The 8,250-nt window shown below is 40.9% G+C and overlaps 1 non-coding gene across 1 annotated transcript; it reads right to left on the bottom strand.

Annotated features, from left to right (window-relative positions):
• Nucleotides 1-3,227: 3,227 nt before the first annotated feature.
• On the bottom strand, nt 3,228-3,331 carry LOC130958718 (small nucleolar RNA R71). Its single transcript, XR_009077825.1, has one exon. It is a non-coding gene; the product is annotated as a small nucleolar RNA R71 (small nucleolar RNA).
• Nucleotides 3,332-8,250: the final 4,919 nt, after the last annotated feature.

Below are 8,250 nucleotides of genomic sequence, written 5' to 3'. Positions count from 1 at the left end.
AAAGTTCAACGGTTTGAGGTCTTTTTGAAGGAGGGACGGCTAAAGAAGAAACCATAGCAGCAGTGGAATAGTATATATCAAGTAATAGTATATATCAAGTAATACCCAATGCATCTCGGACGAGGGATGTGATGCCAAGGCATCTTAGGCTAGTTTCATTAGCATTTTTCTGTTAGTTTTAGTTGTTTTATGCATTTTCTTGAGCTTAAAGTAACCAAGAATGGTTAAATGAACAACAAAGCAATGAACCATCCAAACAGTATGATTTTGATGCAATTTCCATGAGTTTTTAGTTATATTACTTGAATATTATGAATGGATGATTTCTCATGAAATTTTGCAAGACTTTGATGCAATTGTTTGGGTGATTTCAGGGAAGAAGAGGCTAGGCAAGGAAGCAACAAAATCAATAGAGGAAGCTTGAACCAAGCCATATAATGCTGGAATTGGCGTTTAAGTTCCAGTTTAAGCCTAAACTGGAGCTTAAACGCCAGAATCATGAAGGCTAGGAAATGCTGGAACTGGCGTTTAACCTCCAGTTTAACCTTAAACTGGAAGTTAAACGCCAGAATGAGAATTTCACCAAGGGAGCATTTCCACGTTTAAGCTCCAGTTTAACCTTAAACTGGAGCTTAAACGTGTTCGATACAATTGCTCACCAGGAAGCATTTCCACGTTTAACCTCCAGTTTAACCTTAAACTGGAGGTTAAACGCCAGAAGGAGTATAGCACCAAGGGAGCATCTCCACGTTTAACCTCCAGTTTAACCTTAAACTGGAGGTTAAACGTGTTCGACCCACATTATGCACCAGGAAGCCATTTCCACGTTTAAGCTCCAGTTTGAGGTTAAACTGGAGCTTAAACGTGTTCGACCTTCACACTCCTGGGCTACCTTCTTCATTCCCACGTTTAACCTCCAGTTTAACCTTAAACTGGAGGTTAAACGTGTTCGACCACAAATTGCCTCCAGGGTTGCTTTCTTCAATTCCACGTTTAAGCTTTAGTTTAACCTTAAACTAAAGCTTAAACGTGTTCGACCATACCACACTCCATAGTTGCTTTCTTCCATTTCCACGTTTAAGTTTCAGTTTAACCTTAAACTGAAACTTAAACTTCAACTTAAACGCCACTTTTTGAAAGGGTTTCTGGGCCAAGTATATTGAATTTTAAGTTAGCATTTGAGCACAAACTTCAACTTAAACGTATTATGGTATGAAACACAATTGAATATCATGGTTTATGGGATTGGGCTTGAAGAATTGATGAGTCTGGAGCATCCATTTGTTGAGTCTTGTGTCATTACTTGTTTATCACTAAGTTTGCTCAATGAATGTTACAGATTTGAATCACAGCCTCATCAGGATTATGGACCATAAACCCAAAGCAAAAGGAAATCAGGGAAAGGCCTCAAAGCCCAAGAAACACAACAGAAGCTCAATTTAGAAAGTGTATAAATAGGATAGAATTTAAGTTAGTTAGGATACTTTTTTACACACTGGAGAATTTTTCATCTTGTTGTAATTGAATTCAGAGCTATGACTCACTAAACCCCTTTCATTGGGTTAGGGAGCTCTATTGTAATTCAATGAATCAATAATAGTTTTATCTTCTTCTTCAATCTTTTCTCTTGAATTTTGTTAGAAAGCTTCTCGATCTAACTCCATTGGGTAGTTGTCTTGGGAAAGAAACTACCCATAATTGGAATCCTTCGGAACCTTGGGAAAGGAATGGAGGATTCATGCTAGAGAAGCTTTCTCACAGTGAATTGAATTGGGGTTTGGATGGATATTGTGACATGTAATCCTACCAAATTGTGGTTCATGAAACTGTGTGGTATAATCAGTGATCGAGCATCATCTCTTCTTATGAACATTTAAACCAAGGGATTGGGAATTTGTTTGTTTTTAGAGAGAATTGGTGAGCCAAGGAATTGGGATCCAATCATATAAGATTGCCAAGCAAGATTCAACGAATGCATTGGTTGAGGAAGAGATGAAAATGTTTTGATTCGGAGATTTCAATATCTCCTGACCCCAATGAACCCCTCTTTCTGATCTACACTTTCTATTTACATTCTGCAATTTCAATTCATGCAATCACCCCATCCCTTTTTAATTTCAGCATTTTACTTCTCGCTCTTTAATTTATGCAATTTAAGATTCCGCAATTCTCATCTAAATCTTGATCCGCTCAACTAGAACACACTTCTAATCCGAATTGCTCATTCAACCAATCCTTGTGGGATTCGACCTCACTCTATTGTGAGTTTTTACTTGACGATAACCGGTGCACTTGCCGGAAGGAATTTTGCCGATCGTGCAATTTCCTAAATCGTAGCATATCAAGTTTATGCAGCATCAAGTTTATGGCGCCGTTGCCGGGGATTGGTTTTCGATTGACAATTCTCAAATTGGAAGTTAACTAGATTGAGCATTTTTTTTGTTTTGATAATTTAGTTCAAGTTACTTGTTGAATTTTAATTTCTGCACTCTGTTACTTGTTTTCTTTCTTTATGCCTTTAAATTCAAGCAACTAACTCACTGACCCACTAACTATTTGAATTAATTCCTCAACTGCTCTAACCATACTCTTCCATTAACCAAGAGTATTCCACTTGTTTGTTGCTTGTGGTGTGTTCTTGTATGACAGGTAGAAGAGGAGAGACATCAACTCCTCCATATACCGAACCAGAGAGGACCCTTCATAGACGTAGAAGGGAAGCAAGAGGGAAGAGAGTACTGAGAGAGGAAGAATCTGAAGGAGAATCTGAGGACAACTTTGAGGAAGCTCTAGATCTCAACATGGATAGAGAAGTTCACAACCATGAGAGGGTTGATGGAAACAATGCCATTCCTGAGAGGAGGGTTCTTGGTTCATACATAAACCCAACCTCTGGGAATTGTGGTAGCAGCATTCAGAAACCACCCATTCAGGCCAACAATTTTGAACTCAAACCACAGCTAATATCACTGGTGGAGGACCATTGTTCATTTGGTGGGAGTGCGAATGAAGATCCAAACCAACATCTCACCAAATTTCTGAGAATTTGCGACACTGTGAAGTCCAATGGAGTCCAGGAAGATGCCTATAAACTGCTCTTGTTCCCATTTTCACTTAGGGACAAGGCAGCTAAGTGGTTGGAATCATTCCCAAGGGACAGCCTAACAACCTGGGATGAGGTGGAGAGCAAGTTTCTGGCACGTTTCTACCCCCCACAAAAGGTCAACAGGCTTCGATCTGAGGTTCAGACTTTTAGACAACAAGATGGTGAGATGCTCTACGAGGCATGGGAGAGGTTCAAAGAGTTGACAAGGAAATGCCCACCAAACATGTTCCCTGACTGGGTGCAATTGCATATTTTCTATGATGGACTTTCTTATGAATCAAGGAAGGCTGTAGACCATTCATCAGGAGGTTCATTGAATAGGAAAAAGACTGTGGAAGAAGCCATTGAAGTGATTGAGACAGTGGCTGAGAATGAGTACTACTATGCTTCAGAGAGGCACAACATTAAGGGAGTCATGGAGCTGAACCATGTTGATACAATTCTAGCCCAAAACAAGGTGTTTGCCAAGCAACTAGCAGAGCTCACCAGGAAATTAGACACAAAGCAAGTGGCTGCAATACACACACAAGATCAAGAGGAAGTAAGCATTGAAGGAGGTGATTGGGAAGAGGCCAACTATGTGGGAAACCAACAAAAACAATCATATGATCCACATTCCAACACTTATAACCCAGGATGGAAAAACCACCCAAACTTTGGGTGGGGAAACCAGCAAACCCAACCACAAAACCACAAACCTTACAACCACAACCAACATAACCATTCCACATACCAAAATTCCAACCAAAGATCATACCAAGCCACACAAAACACTTACTCCCAACCACCATATCATGACCAAAATAACCAACCTGCCCAACCAAATCCGAACCAACAATTTCAAGATCAATTAAACAGGATAGAAGGAATGCTTGCAACCATGAGTCAAGACATAACCGAATTGAAAGCTTTTAAGGAAGAAGTCAATTCTAACTTGCAAAACCAAGGAGCTGCCATCCAGAAGCTAGAAAATCAAATTGTGTATTTGTCTAAACAAACCCCTGGGCCAAGCGTTTCTCATACTGCCAAGGCTATTGCAAGGGAAGAATGTAAGGCCATAACCCTCAGAAGTGGAAAGAAGCTAAAGGAGATCTCAAAGGAAACCACAGAGGATGAAGCAAACGAAAATGTCAGAGACAAGGAACAGGAACAATCTTTTACACCGTCAGAAACAAAAGCAAAAGGAAAAGAGGTCCTGAAGCCTTATACACCCAAAGCACCATATCCTCAACATTTGATGAAAAGTGAAAAGGATGGCCAATTCTCCAGATTCTTGGAGATTTTCAAGAAGCTTCAAATCAACATCCCGTTTGCTGAGGCAATAGAGCAAATGCCACTCTATGCAAAATTCTTAAAGGAATTAATGACCAAGAAGAGAAGCTGGAGAAATGAAGAAACTGTGTTGTTGAGTGAAGAATGCAGTGCCATCATTCAACACAAATTGCCTCAGAAATTGAAGGATCCAGGTAGTTTCCAGATCCCCTGCATCATAGGAGAAGTCATGGTGGAGAAGGCCTTGTGTGACTTAGGGGCCAGTATCAATTTGATGTCTCTAACAATGATGAAAAGAATGAAGATTGAGGAAGCCAAACCAACAAGAATGGCCCTCCAATTGGCAGATCGAACTTTTAAATTCCCCCATGGGATAGTTGAGGATTTGTTGGTGAAAGTGGGAGATTTTATATTTCCTGCCGATTTTGTGGTGTTAGATATGGAAGAAGAAGCCAAAGCTTCGATAATCCTGGGAAGACCCTTCCTGGCTACTGCTGGAGCCATCATAGATGTCCAAAAGGGTGAACTAACTCTTAGACTACATGATGAGCAATTGGTGTTTAATGTATTCAAGGCAATGAGCTATCCATCAGAATCACTAAAGGAATGCATGAGGGTGGATGTAGTGGACATTGCAATACAAGAAACCTTTGAGGAAACAACAAAGGAAGTGGCAGAGGAGGAGTTCACCAAGGATATTGAAGTTAGTGACATCAACGCTGCTGAAACAACCATGCCAAGCATGCCAGAGAGAGCGAAAGAAGAGAAGGAAGCACCAAAACCTGAGCCCAAAGCATTGCCCCCTAATCTCAAGTATGCATACTTGGGTAGTGATGAGAGCCATCATGTTATCATTAGCTCTGCCCTGAGCCAAGAACAGGAAGAATAATTGATCAAGGTGCTACAAACTCATCAAGATGCCATTGGATGGACCCTAGCTGATTTGAAGGGGATAAGTTCATCCATATGCATGCATAAAATCTTGTTAGAAGAGGATGCTAGACCCTCCATTCAAGCTCAGAGAAGATTAAACCCCGTCATGAAAGAAGTGGTACAAAATGAGGTCATGAAGTTATGGCAGGCAGGGGTAATCTACCCCATTTCTGATAGCCCATGGGTTAGTCCCATCCATGTAGTTCCCAAGAAAGGTGGCATAACTGTGGTGCCAAATGAGAGGAATGAACTCATACCCACAAGAACTGTCACTGGGTGGAGGATGTGCATAGACTACAGGAAGCTCATTGAATCCACCAGAAAAGATCATTTCCCACTCCCATTCATGGATCAGATGCTTGAAAGGCTTGCAGGACATGCTTACTATTGCTTTCTGGATGGATACTCAGGCTATAATCAGATAGTAGTTGATCCAAGAGATCAAGAGAAAACATCATTTGTTTGTCCATATGGAGTTTTTGCGTATAGACGCATGCCCTTTGGATTGTGCAATGCACCTGGCACTTTCCAAAGGTGCATGCTGTCCATCTTCTCGGACATGATCGAAAAGTTTATTGAAGTTTTCATGGATGATTTTTCTGTGTTTGGAAATTCTTTTCCTAGCTGCCTACACCACCTTGCCTTGGTGCTTAAGAGATGCCAAGAGACCAACCTAGTATTAAACTGGGAAAAGTGTCATTTCATGGTCACAGAAGGAATAGTTCTTGGCCATTGGTGGACGAAATTGTGATCCAAAATTCTTGTATCATTTGTGATCAATATTCTAATTATGGCACTGGTTGAAATTCACAACTCCGTTCAACTAACCAGCAAGTGTACTGGGTCGTCCAAGTAATACCTTACGTGAGTAAGGGTCGAATCCACAGAGATTGTTGGTATGAAGCAAGCTATGGTCACCTTGTAGATCTCAGTCAGGCGAATTAAACATTATTTATGGGTTCGAGGATAGGAATAATAAAATAGAAAATAAATAATAAAAAGGATAGAAATACTTATGTAGATTCATTGGTAGGAATTTCAGATAAGCGGAATGGAGGTGCTGTAGAGCTCACGGACGCCTGCTCTCCTATTCCTTCTACTCAATCCTTCTTACTCCTTTCCATGGCAAGCTTTGTATAGGGGTTCACCATCAGCTGTGGCTACTTTCATCCTCTCGGGGAAATATCCTATGCGGCTGTCACTCGCACAGCTAACCAGTCTGGAGGCATCACCCATGGTTGATGGCTACATCCCATCCTCGCAGTGAAAGCTAATGCTCACGCACTCTGTCACAGTACGGCCAATCACCGGTTGGTTCCCGCTCCTACTGGAATAGAATCCATTGATTCTTTTGCGTCTGTCACTAACGCCCAGCAGGTTACAAGTTTGAAGCACGTCACAGTCATTCATTACCGGAATCCTACTCGGAATACCACAGACAAGGTGAGACTTTCCGGATTCCCAGGATCCTACTCGGAATACCACAGACAAGGTGAGACTTTCCGGATCCTCATAAATGCCGCCATCTATCTAGCTTATACCACGAAGATTCTGTTGGGGAATCTAAGAGATATGCGCCCGGCTTAAGGTAGAACGGAAGTGGTTGTCAATCACGCGCGTTCATAGGTGAGAATGATGATGAGTGTCACAGATCATCACATTCATCAAGTTGAAGTGCAACGTATATCTTGAAATAGGAATAAATAGAATTGAATAGGATATCATCTTAATGGCATTGAAACTTGAGGTACAGCAGAGCTCCACACCCTTAATCTATGGTGTGTAGAAACTCCACCGTTGAAAATACATAAGTGAAAGGTTCAGGCATGGCCGAATGGCCAGCCCTCTCCATGATCAAGTGACCGAATGAATAAAGAGTTTAAAGTGGTCAAAAGATGTCAAATACATTAGTTAAATGTTCTATTTATAATAAACTAGCTCCTAGGGTTTACATGAGTAAGTAATTGATGCATAAATCCACTTCCGGGGCCCACTTGGTGTATGTTTGGGCTGAGCTTGTTCAATCCACGAGCTGAGGCTTCTCTTGGAGTTGAACTCCGAGTTATTACGTGTTTTGGGCGTTCAACTCCGGATCATGACGTTTTTCTGGCGTTTAACTCCAGACAGCAGCATGAACTTGGCGTTCAACGCCAAGTTACATCGTCAATTTCCGAATAAAGTATGGACTATTATATATTGCTGGAAAGCCCTGGATGTCTACTTTCCAACGCCGTTGAGAGCGCGCCAATTGGAGTTCTGTAGCTCCATAAAATCTAATTCGAGTGCAGGGAGGTCAGATTCCAACAGCATCAGCAGTCCTTTTGTCAGCCTCTTTCAGAGTTTTGCTCAAGTCCCTCAATTTCAGCCAGAATTTACCTGAAATCACAGAAAAACACACAAACTCATAGTAAAGTCCAGAAATGTGAATTTAACATAAAAACTAATGAAAACATCCCTAAAAGTAGCTTGAACTTACTAAAAACTACCTAAAAACAATGCCAAAAAGCGTATAAATTATCCGCTCATCACAACACCAAACTTAAATTGTTGCTTGTCCCCAAGCAACTGAAAATCAAACAGGATAAAAAGAAGAGAATATACTATAAATTCAGAAATATCAATGAATATTAATTATAATTAGATGAGCGGGACTTGTAGCTTTTTGCTTCTGAACAGTTTTGGCATCTCACTTTTTCCTTTGAAGTTTAGAATGATTGGCTTCTCTAGGAACTTAGAATTTTGGATAGTGTTATTGACTTTTTTAGTTAAGCATGTTGATTCTTGAACATAGCTACTTTTGAGTTTTGGCCGTGGCCCTAAGCATTTTGTTTTCCAGTATTACCACCGGATACATAAATGCCACAGACACATAACTGGGTGAACCTTTTCAGATTGTGACTCAGCTTTGCTAGAGTCCCCAGTTAGTGGTGTCCAGAGCT

The sequence above is a fragment of the Arachis stenosperma genome, chromosome 10 (assembly GCF_014773155.1).
Source record: "Arachis stenosperma cultivar V10309 chromosome 10, arast.V10309.gnm1.PFL2, whole genome shotgun sequence".
Lineage (NCBI taxonomy): Eukaryota > Viridiplantae > Streptophyta > Magnoliopsida > Fabales > Fabaceae > Arachis > Arachis stenosperma.
The sequence above is the reverse complement of the archived record's forward strand: the minus strand, read 5'-3'. Positions and strand labels throughout refer to the sequence as shown.